The sequence below is a fragment of the Zalophus californianus genome, chromosome 3 (genome assembly GCF_009762305.2).
Source record: "Zalophus californianus isolate mZalCal1 chromosome 3, mZalCal1.pri.v2, whole genome shotgun sequence".
NCBI lineage: Eukaryota > Metazoa > Chordata > Mammalia > Carnivora > Otariidae > Zalophus > Zalophus californianus.
In genome coordinates this window covers 134,752,002-134,766,938 of record NC_045597.1, presented here as the reverse complement: position 1 = coordinate 134,766,938, position 14,937 = coordinate 134,752,002, and the positions used below count along the sequence as shown (strand labels likewise).

Here is a 14,937-nt window from a genome sequence, read left to right as displayed (position 1 = left end):
TTTTTCCAGGCACTTCACTACAAAATCCAGACTCTGTTTGCATTTTCAAATAGAGTAACTTGCCTAATAAAAATACGACGCTTAGCAACAGAAACAGATTACAACTATATTTAGCTACACCAGAACTGTATATAAATCTGCTGGACAATCTGATTGACACAATTGGCAATTCCTCTTGTCCTTTCCTGACAGTATCACCTGGTTTATATTCTGACGTGACAAGAGTCTCATCAGTCGGGGGTGATTTGATTTGTCACGGGAACAATGAGAAGGCAGAGGCTCAGACAAAAAGGTCTCTCCCTGCCTTCTCCTTGGGTGCAGGTCTGGAATTTATAAACTTCCTGCCTGCATTAGGGACGCTCTCTACCTTTAAATATTAGATCTTCAATTTTACTTTCGAAATTACAATAATTAAGTAATCAGAAGGGAAAGCAAGTCAGTGTTATTTGGGGACCTGGAACAAAGTACCAAGGAGTGGGAGAAAGAGTGGGCCTTCCCTAACATTAACACGAGAAGTCACGTTAATGATATGTACCCCTGATATGATAGGTTGAGAATGGCCCTTTCTCTCTGTGCCCTTCCTCCCCCAAACCCATAAGCCCAGTCTCATCATGAGAAAAACCTCGGACAAATCTCATTTGAGGAACATTCTATAAAATACCTGACCAGTGCTCCTCAAAAGGTCATCAAAAACAAGGAAAGACGAGGAACTCTCAGAGCCAAGAGCCTCAGGAGACACGACAACTAAATATGTGGTGTCCTAGGTGGGAATCCTGAAACAGAAAAAGGACTTAAGGGAAACAATCTGACTAAACTGTGGACTTTGGTTTATAGTAATTTATCAATCCTTGGTCCATTAACTCTAAGAGATGTACTAATATGAGACGTTAACAATAGGTTAGGGGTATATGGAGCCGCTTAATACCATCTTCACAATAACTCTGTCAATCTAAAACTGTTTTAAGATAAAAAGCTTGTTCAAAAGGAAGAAGTCGGCTTTCCCTTTTGCTAGACTTATTCCCCAGCCCTCCAGGGACAGGCAGAGGCCACGGTTGCTACAGACGCTACGTTCAATATGCCATTCATTATCTGCGACTAGATAATAGAGGATTTAAATGAGCAGCCATACATTTTTAAACTAAATCTAGACAAAAGCCAGAATTAAAGCAGTGTACACCAAAGAATTAACTTCACAAAGCATTTTGTTATTTGTCAGCGTGACTAGAACATCATCTGTGAGAAATTCCAAGATGGAATCCGACCTTTTATTTTTAACACAACAGCTGAACTCTCAGTGGTTGCCTGCAATAACTCCAACCATTGCCTGTAGACAGCACCTCTTCCAAATTAAGGAACGTTCCTTGAAGTTCTCATTAAATGCACATTACCATTTTGGGGTTGATATCCTGGGAGCTATGATTGTTCAAGTTACTCTTTACAGAGTTGAGTTTTATATAAAGCAGAAGCATTATGAGGGAACTGAAATGTGTTTGTCAGAGTAGGTTTGTTTTAAATATGTTATTCGGTACAAATATCTCCTTTGGGAATTGTGCTAGAAAAAGCCTTTCTGATGACTACTCCATGGCTGTGTTTTTAGCAGCAATCGCTCCCCTTAAGATAACCTCACGGAGGTCATTCTTTTTTTTTTTTTAGATTTTATTTATTTATTTATTTATTTATTTGAGAGCGAGCGAGAGAGAAACAGCATGAGAGGGGAGAGGGTCAGAGGGAGAAGCAGGCTTCCTGCTGAGCCGGGAGCCCGATGTGGGACTCGATTCCAGGACTCCGGGATCATGACCTGAGCCAAAGGCAGTCGCTTAACCAACTGAGCCACTCAGGCGCCCTCACGGAGGTCATTCTTAAACAGAGAGAATGGATGAGTGGTTATCTGGTGACTGCCCTCCACCGCTGGTCACAGTGTAAGCTGACCACGGAGAAAGGAGGAATCTCTTGATTTGGGTCTTTAGCAGTAAAACAAGTGAGGAACTTGAAAGCCCCTTTCTGCTGACTTCTGGTCCCGGTTTCAGAGTGTGGGGCCTGCCTTGACAGAAGGAGCTAAGTCAAGTTATTTTGACGCCGGTCTTTCCTTTTCTGCTCTTTATATGAGTTGAGTTCTGATACTACACCTTTCTCTCCACTTTTCTTTTGCTTTCACAATAAAGATTATTAAAGAAAGGAAGAAAGATCTAAGACTGGATTTCCACATTCTCAGCTTTGCCATTAAATGGGTTTTGTTACTTGGGCAGAGCAGTTTGGTTCTCTTTGCGTCAGTTTCCTAAGCTGTAAAGTTGTATTCTTAATATGCCCCCAATTATTTAGGTGTTACTATGAGGGTCAATGATCATAATATATGTTAACATTTTTTTTTAAGTTTAAACTGCAGGACAAAGTTATATTTAAATACTTAAAGTGAACTACTCAAAATCTCGAAGTACCCTTTAAGCCCCCTAAAATATCAGTCTGCTTATGACCAAGGTGTCAGAGCTACAATTTGGTCACAAGTTTCACACAACAGAAACTAATTTTGTCCTATTTAAGTAAAAAAAAAAAATTAAGGAAATGCGGGAGAAAAAAACTTTTTGAAACAATATTGAATAACTCCTACCATTGCCAAGCTTGAAAAATGAGTAAGAACAAGGAGTGCACAAAGCTGTCAGGACTGTGGCCAAAACCATGTCATCGAACACTGCCCCCCACTTGATGTTGCTACTGTTGCTGTAACCGAACCAACTTGAGTTGGCTCCTTGATGAGTCAGAAATTGCATCAGGCTGAGTTGTCACACAAAGAAATCTTTTATTTGCAACAAATAAGGAGATCGCTGAGAACGGTGTCCAAAGCCATGACTCCCTGAGAGAGGGTGAGTGGGTTCCTTTTGTTTAGGGTTAGGATGAATATTTAGATAGGGAAGCATCCTAGGTAGAGATGGGCATAAGGTCGCATATGCGCCTTAAGGAAATGTCTGTACATACACTGTTATGTAAATGAGGCTAAGGCTCCTCCTTGGGCAGAGATATTAGTATTAGATATATTATTAGATGCAATTAGATATAGTATTAGATATTAGTATTATAATGAAGTAAAGATAATTGTAGGTCATCCCAGAGGTCACTCCATGGTCCATCTGCGCAGGCACAGTCTGCCTCAGGTTTAGCTCAAACAGTCTGGGTTGTCTGGGCCAGTGGGAGATTTGTTCCCGCCAGGTGCCATGGTGGGGGGGGGTGGTTTGGGGTTTTGCCCGAGTTAAGAGGAAAATCGTTAGGAAGAGCTGGGAGGGGGAATGTAAGACAAAGGTGAGTACAAGCAGGTGGGACTGTAAAGGCCAGGTCTTGCGGTCTAGCTGGTGACATTGCCACCCCTCCATCCCCCAACACACACACACACACACACACACACACACACACACACACACACACACGCAGAGATTCTCTGCAATATGTATGTTTTCCATCACTGGAAAGATTCAAAGTCTAAAGCAGATATTTCTCATTGGCCTTGCCCACTTTGTGACACAACCTCCCGGCAAGGAAACTGGGAAATGAGCATCTGGAATTTTCTGCTTCTGCAGTGAGAAGTAGGCACTGTTCCCCACCAAGACTCATAAAGTGACATTCATTCCCCACACACAGGAAGGAGTTTCAAATGCTGAGGAGTAGCCCAGCAATAGCAAATACCTACTACGTAGAATTTTTAAGGGGAATTGCCTACCTAATGTTGGAGAAACTACAGATACACATCCAACAGCATTGGCCTCTAAACTGGATATGTTCCCAGTGTTCCTATCTGTGACCCATTATCCTTTATATAGCCTATTTTTATTAGCTCTATTTTTCTCCAACGTTGGACTTGTTCTTGCCAATCTGACAGCCCTGTCTGACTCCCAGCGCTGTCACAACTCTTTGCCTCCATAAGTCACAACTTGGGGCACAACCCAGACTTGAGGCTGTAAGAGAAATTGCTATACAGCAATATAGACCTTTGCCATACTCTGTAATATTAGCATGTAGCTCATTTTCCAGCTAGGATATAAGTGGCCCAGATGATTAGGATGGGGTATGTTTTTATAGGAACTCTTAAAGTTATTCTTTCAAAACTTTGAAATGTTTGTTATTTTCATGATCAGAAATGTTCCCTAAACAGTTTGTGAAGGCATTTTCCTGATGGTGCCTATGAGGGCCAATTACATTTTTAAAAGCTTCTTTTCACATTTTTATTTGATGAATATAAAATGTAAGCCCTGATCTGAAGATGAGAAAGAACTTATCATATCAAAGTTTTTAAAGAACTTTGCCCCAAATTATGGTGATACTCACCTGGGCGGTGAGGCTAAGTGATTAGAGGGATGTTCAGAATCAGACACATGGCAGAACTCCCTATCCCCCAGAGGATTTACCAGCCCTCGATTTGCTTTTACACAGCAAGAAGAGAGCAGGAGGTATGTGCTGCAAAAGTTATTTCCAGAGCTGTTGGGATTTAATCGCTTCACTGTTTTCAACCAGAGGAACCTATTATATTTTTTACTACACTGGAACAAATGTTTAAAAGGAAAGCTCAGACAGTCCCTGACTTAGAATAATGAACTCAAAGCACTCACTTCCTTCTTCCCCCCGCCTTCGTGTTGTAGTTACTGCCTTTGACAGGCTGCACACAGGTGACCTCTCTCATTGATGCACTCTTCAAGTACTTATTAGGTACCGATTTTGTGCCTGGCACTGAGCTAGGGAGAGGAGAATTTGATGTGAAGCCTAAAGAGCTTGATCTTCAGGGACTCATTATTTCATGGGGCCCCTAGTAATATATTCAAGTGATCATATGTTTTTGCAAAATTTGAAACAGTAAAATATCTTAAATGCAATTAGTTAGGGCTGTTATCTCTTTCCAGTCGATACCATAATTTTCCCTTGTGTCTGATGACCTTAGAGAGTTCGAGGTCACTTCAGGGACCCATCTAAGGGAAGTTAAGTTAGGAATACATTTTGTTTAGGTTTAATGGGATACCTTTATGTCGTTGGCAGTCATTTCTGTGAATAGTTTCGTTATTGCTGGCCATCCCAGCTTAGGGATGGTTTGTAGGAATATTCCTCCCCTTTAGTGTGCCAGCTCACTTGTTGTGACCTGAAGGTACAGGGCCATTGATGATACATACATTGGTAAATGAGAGTATGGTCAATCCAAGCAATAATTAAGATTAGTCACTGCCCAACAAAACTTGAAGTGCCTGAAATATCAACCCATATCTGAAAGAAACCTAGTAGAGATTTTCCCAAATTAGACAACATTCCTAGAAATGTACATGACTTGTCATTAATGAGTTGGGAAACCGAAAGAAGCTTTTTAAAATGATCAGTAATAGACAACCTATTGATCAACTATCCTAGAGAAAAGCATGAACTACCTAATCCGTATATAGAAACCGAACTTCTAAATTGTTGTCCTAAGAGGCAATCAAGAAGTATGAAGCAGGAAAAAATGCATTATAGAGCTCTTGGGCAGTTAAATAAAAATATTTCATTTTTATAAATTTTGTGGTCTTAATCAGATCTTAATATTTGTCATTTGTTGTGATTTCTTCCCACCTAATTTTGCATTCTTTTGAAGGATCCTCCCCTTCCCAAACCATATAAGCCTTAGGTGCACAGAACTTAGATTTGCCCTGATGTGTGGCTTTTGGAATACAGATGCACTTTCAAGTGCTCAGAGTATAGTAGGTCAGACAAAGAAACAAGCAGTTAAACACAATGTTACAAGTGCTGCAATGTAGCATCATCTGACGAATTGGGAGAAAATGGAACCTGTCTTAGTCTGTTCTATAACAAAGTACCATAGACTGGGTGGTTTATGAATGACAGAAATGGATTTCTCACAGCTCTGAACTGTGGAAGTCTGGGATCAGGGTGCCAGCATGGTCCAGTTCAGTGAGAACCCTCTTCCAGGTTGCAGACTGCTGACTTCCCTTTGTATCCCCACGTGGCTAAAAAAAACTCTGGTCCCTTCATCCTCTTAAAAGGGCACTAATCCCATCCCATTCATAAGGGCAGCACCCCCATGACCTAATTACCTCCCAGAGGCCCCATTTCCAAATACCATCACACTCGGGTTAGGACTTCAACATATGAACTTTGCATGGACACAAACTTTTAGCCCATTAGATCCTAACCTTGCATAGACCCATGTGTGTTTTTTTCCGACACCAAACCTGTGGTTTCCTTCCAACAACAAATGCATTACTCCAACACCAATTCCCCAATTTTCTCACGCCAATTGAGTGTCCTGCAATTCTATTCAATTCCATCACCACCCAGAGTGCTCTGTCCCACAAGGCTACCCACTTCAGATGCCAGTCCAATGCCCTAGATCCCCAGGCTACCTGCACTTCCGTCCAACTTGGCTACAAATTTAAGGGTTTCCCTGACCCTCCCTCAGGTGTGATGATTCTCTAGAACAACTCATAGAACCTAGAAAAGAGCTTTACTTATGTTTACTGGTCTATTATAAAGGATGCAACTCGGGAACAGCCAAATGTAAGAGATGCAGAGGGAATGGTTCCGGAGGTGGGAGTGGGTGTCAGTGCAGAGCTCCTGTGCTGTTCTTCCCCTCACATTGATGTCACCAACCCAAAACTTTCTGAATCTCATTGTTCAAGAGTTTTTATTGAAGCTTCATTAAGTAGGCGTGGTTGACTAAATCATTGGCCGTTGGTGATTGAACTCAATCTCCAGCCCCTCCCCTCACAAGAAGGGAGGGGACACTGAAAGTTCCAAGGCTTTGATCACAAGTTTGGTCATTCAGGTGACCAGCCCCCATTCTGAAACTCTCTAGGGGCTTCCACCTGGAGTTCATTTCATTAGCATATACTTTGATATGTTTAAAAGGGGCCCCTTGGGTGCCTGGGTGGCTCAGTGATTAAGCGGCTGCCTTCGGCTCAGGTCATGATTCCAGGGTCCTGGGATCGAGCCCCTCATCGGGCTCCCTGCTCTGCCAGAAGCCCGCTTCTTCCTCTTCTACTCCCCCTGCTTGTGTTCTCTCTCTCGCTGTTTCTCTCTCTGTCAAATAAATAAATAAAATCTATTTAAAAAAATTTTTTTAAATAAAAGGGGCTCCTTATGAACAACAAAAGTCACTCCCATCACTCAGGAAATTCCAAGGGTTTTAAGAGATCTGTGCCAGGAACTGAGGGCAAAGACCAAATGTATATTTTTATTGTACGTCAGTCTAACACCATTAATTTAAGTTAGAAAGCTAGGAAGTTAGACAATGAAACAAACTTTCCTAAACCATGTACCCAAAACTCTCCCCCAAATATTCCCCGAAGTTACCTTCCCAAGAAGCTTTCTCAACATCTCCTTTAGAAATTGTTTTCAGTTCCTTGGTTCAAGGTGTAATGATTTTCAGTTTTTGCTTTGCTATGGTAAAAATAAGGAACAAATTATGAAGAATATTAAAAAAGACTTTATAGTGTGTTCATAAGCCATTATCATGAAAATTGAAGTTGTGTGTGATGAATTAGTATTTGGATTACATATATTTTTTAAAACTATACACTATTCAGCATTAAATATATGATTTATTGACTGTGAAGTGTGAGGTTGCTATTCTTATTTGTAAAATAGAAGAAATGGAGTCTCTGGTTGATTTTTAAAATTCCTTCCAGTTTCTCACTTCTTTCATTTTAATGAATTCCTAGCATTCATTAAATCATGGGCGGCAGGTCCTTAGTCAGATGCTTCATCTCCTTCCTATGGCTTCCAAGGGGAAAATCAGATTCAACTTACATCATTTTTATTGACAGCATCATTTTTGAGAATATAAATCAAGGGAGGTGTATAGACTACCTATCCCTATACCTTTACCACGCATAATTTTGTTTTAAATGATTCTATTCTGTTGAGAAGTATTTAAAGTATTTTGATTAAGCAAAAAAGTCTCTTTGAAGATGCAGGTTGGCCAGAGCAGATTGTAAAACTGCAGGGTTTAGCAACGAAGTCACTTAAGCTAATTGGGAAGTGATGAAGGAGGAAGTTAATTGAGTGATTTAGTAACTTGGTTACTAGAGTAAATTTTTCCTGGTTTAAAGGAAACGAATTGGTTAGACAGACTTTGGACAGTGGTAGAAGGAAAAACAAAAAAAAACAAGGAAAGGGAAGGTGTTCAGAACATGCCACCCCAAAACACACCACTCTGGCTTGTGGATTATTTTGAACTGAAGAGAAAGAAGACCCAGAAGTTTTAGGAGAAGCTTTTTGTCTCCCTCTGAACTGCCGAAAAGTAGGTATAAAATTCCCCATTTGTTGGGTAAATCTACAATTAAAAAAGAAATTTCCATTAGAAAGGGTACCTGGACCAGGAAGGGAGTTAGTACCAGAGATAACTTTTTTCCCCTTAAGAGAATTATCTGCATAACAAGTCTGTTATTTACCCTGCATTTCCTCCTCTCACCTTCTCATAAATTGCCTCCCCACACCCCCACCACGTAGAAGCCCCAAACCGCAATCCTTTTTCATAGCTGAGGATGGTATACAAGTCTCAGTCACCTGGCGGACTGCTGAGTTTATCTTTGGAAGGCAACCATGCCCATAATTAAGAACCCCACCCCCACCCTGGTTAATCTGTCTTGTCAAACTTAATTCTTAGACCAGCCACAGAACCTAGAAGGGTAGAAGGGAAACATTTTCCTCACCTATAAGAACATGATTATTTTTTTCTAAACAGGAGCTAGAAGGGGCAAGGAAAGGAGATACAAGAGCAACAGTAATGTCATTAAGTGATTAACATAACATAATAAAATAAAATTAAAAAAATAAAGACATGGAAGTCTTACTATTCAAAATTCTTTTTTTTTTTTTAAAGATTTTATTTATTTGACAGAGAGAGAGACACAGCGAGAGAGGGAACACAAGCGGGGGTGGGGGGAGTGGGAGAGGGAGAAGCAGGCTTCCCGCGGAGCAGGAAGCCCCATGCGGGGCTCGATCCCAGGACCCTGGGACCATGACCTGAGCCGAAGGCAGACGCTTAACGACTGAGCCACCCAGGCGCCCCACTATTCAAAATTCTTAAATTAATGTACACAAAAGGAGAAACCCTATGATGTCTACGACGATCTTTAAAGAGTGGTTTATTCATAGCATGCCATAGGCCTAGAAGCTTTAAAACTGAGTCTGTGGGTCGTGGCGGGGGAGGGGAGGGTTGGACTTGAAACTTTCTGAAAAGCAGAAGAGAAAAATGAAGATTTTGTTCAGGGGTGGCTGTTCGGGGCATAGTTAGTAACAATTTTTTGTATCTAAACTTGTTTGACTCCCTCTCAAGTTTTCTTGATTTTGTATAGCGTGGAAAATATGTTTACAGCTTTGCCATCAGTGTTTCAGTTTAGTAAAGTGTTTAAGAACACAGTCTCCAGAGACTAGATTCGAATTGAGATTGGCAACCTGAATTCTCCAAGCCTCAGTTGCTTCCTTTGTAAAAGCAGCATAATGATAGATCTTGGCTTGCTGAGAAGATTGAATAATGAGAACCTTGATGATGTCTGGTGAGTCAGGATACCCAACTAAGAATCCGTTTATGCCCAATCCTTTGAACAAGTGACCATTGCCAAGTAGCTCTTTATAAGGTTGACAGTTATGCAATGCACAGCTGTCCCTTCGTACTGAAGTGGGGGAACAAGGTTCTTGTCTCACGGAGTTGAAGAACGAATCTCACGGACAAAGGAGAGTGAGTAAAGTGAGAGTTGGATTAAGCAATACAGAAAGAGCTCTCATAAGTGACAGGGGTCCCGCCAGGGTTGCCTATGTGGGCCTCCGCTGACAGTCTTCTATTTAGAACCGACCAGGGAGCTTGTGGCCTTATCATTCTTGTGCTGTCTTGTCTTGAGTAAGGACTGGTGATAACATCTTTAATGGCTTACTTCTTTTTAAGGTCTGGTTATTCTTTGTTGGTCACAGGTGACTGTTATAAAAAAAAAGACACCCACCCCACACGCCTAGGGCTGGGTGGTCTGGTTTGTTCCCTTATCTCTGGTTTCCCCACACCTCCACATTTTTGGGATTTCTGTGAGCCTGATCACATAGCCCCCTATCTATCTCTCCCTACCTAGCCCCGCCTGTCCCTTACTCAGTACCATCAAGTGACATGGACTCATAGAAAGTCTAGAAGTCACCTCATCCATTCTTGCCACCAAAGCAAGAATCTCCTTTATAAGATCCATTACTTGAGCTTGAACATGTCTACTCTGGAGAAATCACTACTTAGTATGATGGCTTATCTTCTTTTCGACTGACTCTGTTAGGAAATTTTACCTTATTCAGTCAAAATCTGCCCGTCCCTTCTACTCTTGGGTCTTTGTTCTGCAACCTAGAATTTGTACAGTCAGTCCTTTCCTCATTTCAGTCTGCAAATAGGCCCTGCCCCCACTACCATAGGCCTACTCTTTACCAGGCTCTTCTCCCCCAACCCACATCCCACTGTTCCATTTTGGTCTCTGTGAATAGAAGGGAAAACCTCACAGAGAAGGCACTTCTGATCGTAGCAATTTGAACAGAGGATCTTTTGCAAATTTTTGGTTAGGGTCAGGATAGAGGGCCTAAATTAAACTAACACAGTGACTATTCACTTTACCAATCATCTGTTATATAATAAAATCAGAACAGAGCTTCTCTAAGAAAGCATCAACCGAAGAGGATGGACTCCTCTTGCCACTGACCCAGCCTTCACTATAGAAATCAAAGAATGGTGGGTTCTTCAGTCAAGTAGAGCCTAATCAGGAGCATGGGGGGATAGAGCAGAACCTGGTCACTTGGTTACTGAATGACCAGGTGGTGTTCTGTGGTGTTCACAGGTCATGGCATTTTTTGTTGAATGTCTTTACATGAGGGACTGAAAAAACACTTGATGAATGGGGCCTGCAGTGTCTCTCTGTCTCTTTACTGGCTGTCTGTCTCTCTTGTCTCCTCTATTCTTTCTTTGTTTTACCCACTTAGAACAGCTCTTTTGGTAGAGGAAGATGTCAAGAATTAGAGCACATGAGGGTTTGGGTTTGCAAATAATTCAGCCTTGTCTTCTTTTATAGGCCTCTGGCGGTTGTATTTTCCAGGGTTTTATTTTATTTTATTTTATTTTATTTTATTTTATTTTATTTTATTTTATTTTATTTTATTTTTTAAAAGATTTTATTTATTTATTTGACAGAAAGAGAGACAGCTAGAAAGGGAACACACGCAGGGGGAGTGGGAGAGGGAGAAGCAGGCTTCCCGTGGAGCAGGGAGCCCGATGTGGGACTCAGTCCCAGGACCCTGGGATCATGACCTGAGCCGAAGGCAGACGCTTAACAACTGAGCCACCCAGGCACCCCAAGGGTTTGATTTTAATAATAAAATCAACTCAAGGGAAGCAGAATTTGTCACCCCCAAATATGCTCCTTTGGCATATTGATCCTTTTAAGTTGGCCTTTATTTTTTAAAAATAACAAACATGGGAGAAACTCTGAAAACCAGGTAGAAGTTACTCTTTTGTAAAAGTCATTTACATGTATAAAGGAAATCTCCATTTGTGAGGGTGTCTTCCTTGTTGTACCAGGAATAGGGAGATGACCAAATCCCTAGAAGCTCTTATTGATGGAGAAGGCACTGAGACAAATCTGCTTAGCAACCATACCCTTGTTTACTGTGCCTTCCTCATAACCTCCCATAAATGGCTCCTCAACCCCAATGTCTTTCTTTGGTCTTCAGCTAAAGATGGTATTTAAGGCAATGACCTGTGTCATTTCAGAGAGTTACTCAGTTTTCCTGGATTTCTCTCCTATGTACACAGGAGGTATGTGTGTTATTAAACTTTTGTTTGTTTTTCTCCTGTTAATCTGACTTTTTATGTCTCAGCCAAGAATCTAGAAGCATAGAGGGAAAATTCTTTTTCCTCCCCCACACTACTTAGTATGAAGGATGGAATTAAAACAAGCAATTGAGCATATTAATTTACTCAATCCTCAAACCAACCATTGAAGGAGGTACTATTATCATCAGTTTATAGATGAAAGAAATAGGGAAGGTAATGGCTGAGTATCCTGCATAGTTAGTAAAGTGCCAAATGAAAATTCAGACTCAGGCTATCCAACTCCAGATACTGCACAATGTCCATTACATAGTGTTAAAGAAAAACAAAATCCAACTGAGTAAATTTGAAGATCTCATTGGCTTTATTCTACAATTCATGAATCTGCAATATCCCATCTAACAGATAGAAAGGAGCTCCAAGATGCTGTACAAAATTTCTATAGACTTTTATATGCAGAAGGAGGCAGGGTAAGGAAGTTATTCTAGCAAACAATGGATTATTTGAGGCAAGGCCACCTTCCTTTGGGGGAAGAAGGCCATCTATCAGGCAAATTACCTTATTAGTGCTGACCAGGTAATTCCAGATTGACTAGTTAAGATTATATTCCAGGGGGAAGCTGAAACTGCCATTAGGTTAGGTATTAAGTCTTGATTTGCTGATGGGGGTTAGCACAAGTGACTCCATTTTGGACCTGTTATCTCTTTTTAAATAATTACCGCCCCCCCACCTTTGATCAGACTCTCAGCATAACTGAGAGATGTGATAAAAATTTAAGGCATTAGCACCACTCCCAGCTACCACTCTGAAGTTTTTGCAGTTTTTGCTGATCCTTTGAGTGATGTTCACAGGTCATGGCATTTTTTTGTTGAATTTCTGTGGTATTCACAGGTCATGACTTCATGTTCACATTTTTTAAAAGTCAGTGATTCTCTTCGTTCCTTTTCTGATGTTCCAATCTTAGGAAGATCACTTGCTTGGTGGCTAGCAGCAGCAAACATACATTTAAAACTTTTTTTTTTTTAAGATTTTATTTATTTATTTGTCAGAGAGAGATTGACAGAGAGCACCAGCAGGGAGAGCTGCAGGCAGAGGGAGAAGCAGGCTCCCTGCTGAGCAATGAGCCCGATGTGGGGCTCGATTCCAGGGCCCCAGGATCATGACCTGAGCCAAAGGCAGATGCTTAACCGACTGAGCCACCCAGGCGTCCCACATTTAAAACTTTTGAGAAAATACAGCTCACCAGGGGATCTACTATGACTATTATAAGCAGGATAATTCACAATGTCTATAGTGTACTTCAAGTCATGGTCCCCAAGACTCAAATCAATCATAAATCAAATAGACCAGGGGTGCCTGGCTGGCTCAGTTGGTGGAGCGTGCAACTCTTGATCTCAAGGTTGTAAGTTTGAGCCCCACACTGGGTGTAGAGATTACTTAAAAATAATTTTTTTTAATTCTTTTTTTTTATTTTTTAAAATTTTTTAAAGATTTTATTTATTTATTTGAGAGAGAGAGTGAGAGAGAGAGAGAGAGCACATGAGAGGGGGGAGGGTCAGAGGGAGAAGCAGACCCCCTACTGAGCAGGGAGCCCGATGCGGGACTCGATCCAGGGACTCCAGGATCATGACCTGAGCCAAAGGCAGTCGCTTAACCAACTGAGCCACCCAGGTGCCCAATTTTTTTTTTTTTAATTCTTAAAAAAAATAAAATAAAATAAGTCAAAGAAAGATCTTGTTGAAAGAGTCACTTTTTTAAGCCATGTGGCTTGGTCAGTGATCTTATGTAACTGAGTCTCAACTTCCCCAGAAGTGTTAATCCAGGTGTAGCAGGTGGTGTTCATCACAGCACAGACACCTCCTGCTCAGCTAAATGACAATCAAGACTTATCCTATTATCAAGAACAACTTTGGCCAGAGAGTCTAAGGATTTTTATTGGGCAGCGATTGCCTTGGTAGCGGATCCTGCAATATCTTCAAAAGTTTGGGAGAGGTTCCTGATCATAGCCTCATTTACATCTGTTCCTAACAAAGAAAATAGAGCAATGGCAAAGGAAGTGAATCCTGAATCACAAATGTCTCCTGGTAGGTCTTTTCTAACTTGATGATGTAAATTTAGGGTAGTTGACAAAAGAGCTGTCTTTGTCTACAAATGGTTAGGGGCACAGTTAGGCAACCTAGGAGGCATTGCCCAGTTATGCACCAGTCATCAAGGCATTTATAGGCCCAAGGAGAATGATAACCACCACAGGAAAAGACAAATCCTGTCAGGGCACAAACCACTCCCACTAGGGTGGTACTGTTAATGGACAGATAAGAGTTTTTGGAGACAAATCCAGCAGTCTGAGGGTTACCCCCCTTAGCAATAGTCTGGGAGATACAGATGATGACATGATCTTTTCAGGCCAATGCCAGAGTAAAGGGAAGAAAGAGAAAAAGAAAGGATTTTATGTTTAGTTAGAGTATGAAGCCTTGACCCAGCATCTTGTGTAGAAGAGGGCTACATTGATGTCACTTCTCTTCCTAGTCAATGTGATTTAGAAGTCTCCGGTGTCTACACAGGACTAGATGTCAGGTGGACCCTTTTTTAACTGTGAAATGTGTAACTAAGGTTCAAGTCCCTGAAGTTGGCCTCCATTTGGGTAGTGAGGAAAACTGATAGGATCCGGTCCAGTTTATAGGTAGGAAACAAAATCTCAAAGACAATTCACAGAACTAGAATCTGATATCCACAAGTGTGTATTATAGTTTCTACTGAAACATAATTTTTCTCTTTAAAACCACCCTTATTTCTACCAGAGATAACCATATTAAGACAAATTTGTTTATAAAGGAAGTCTAATTTCAATAAACTTGTTCCAATTATTTATATGAGTGCAGCAAGAATAGTGATTGGCTCTCTCTCTCTCTCTCTCTCTCTATATATATATATATTTATTTATTTATTTTTTAAGTAGGCTCCACACCCAACATGGGGCTTGAACTCATGACCCTAAGATCAAGAGTTGCATGACCTACCAACTGAGCCAGCCAGGCATCCCTGTATAGATTCTTTTAAATCGGCTTTGCTGGAACTTTTCATAAGGAATCTCAAATTGGTCTTTTTTAAAGTCTCTTGAGGCT

General features: G+C 41.0%; 1 protein-coding gene across 1 annotated transcript in view; it reads left to right on the top strand.

The window, feature by feature from the left end:
* Nucleotides 1-14,937, top strand: part of METTL8 (methyltransferase like 8) — a 170,112-nt gene that overhangs the window by 140,387 nt on the left and 14,788 nt on the right. The window lies entirely within an intron of this gene.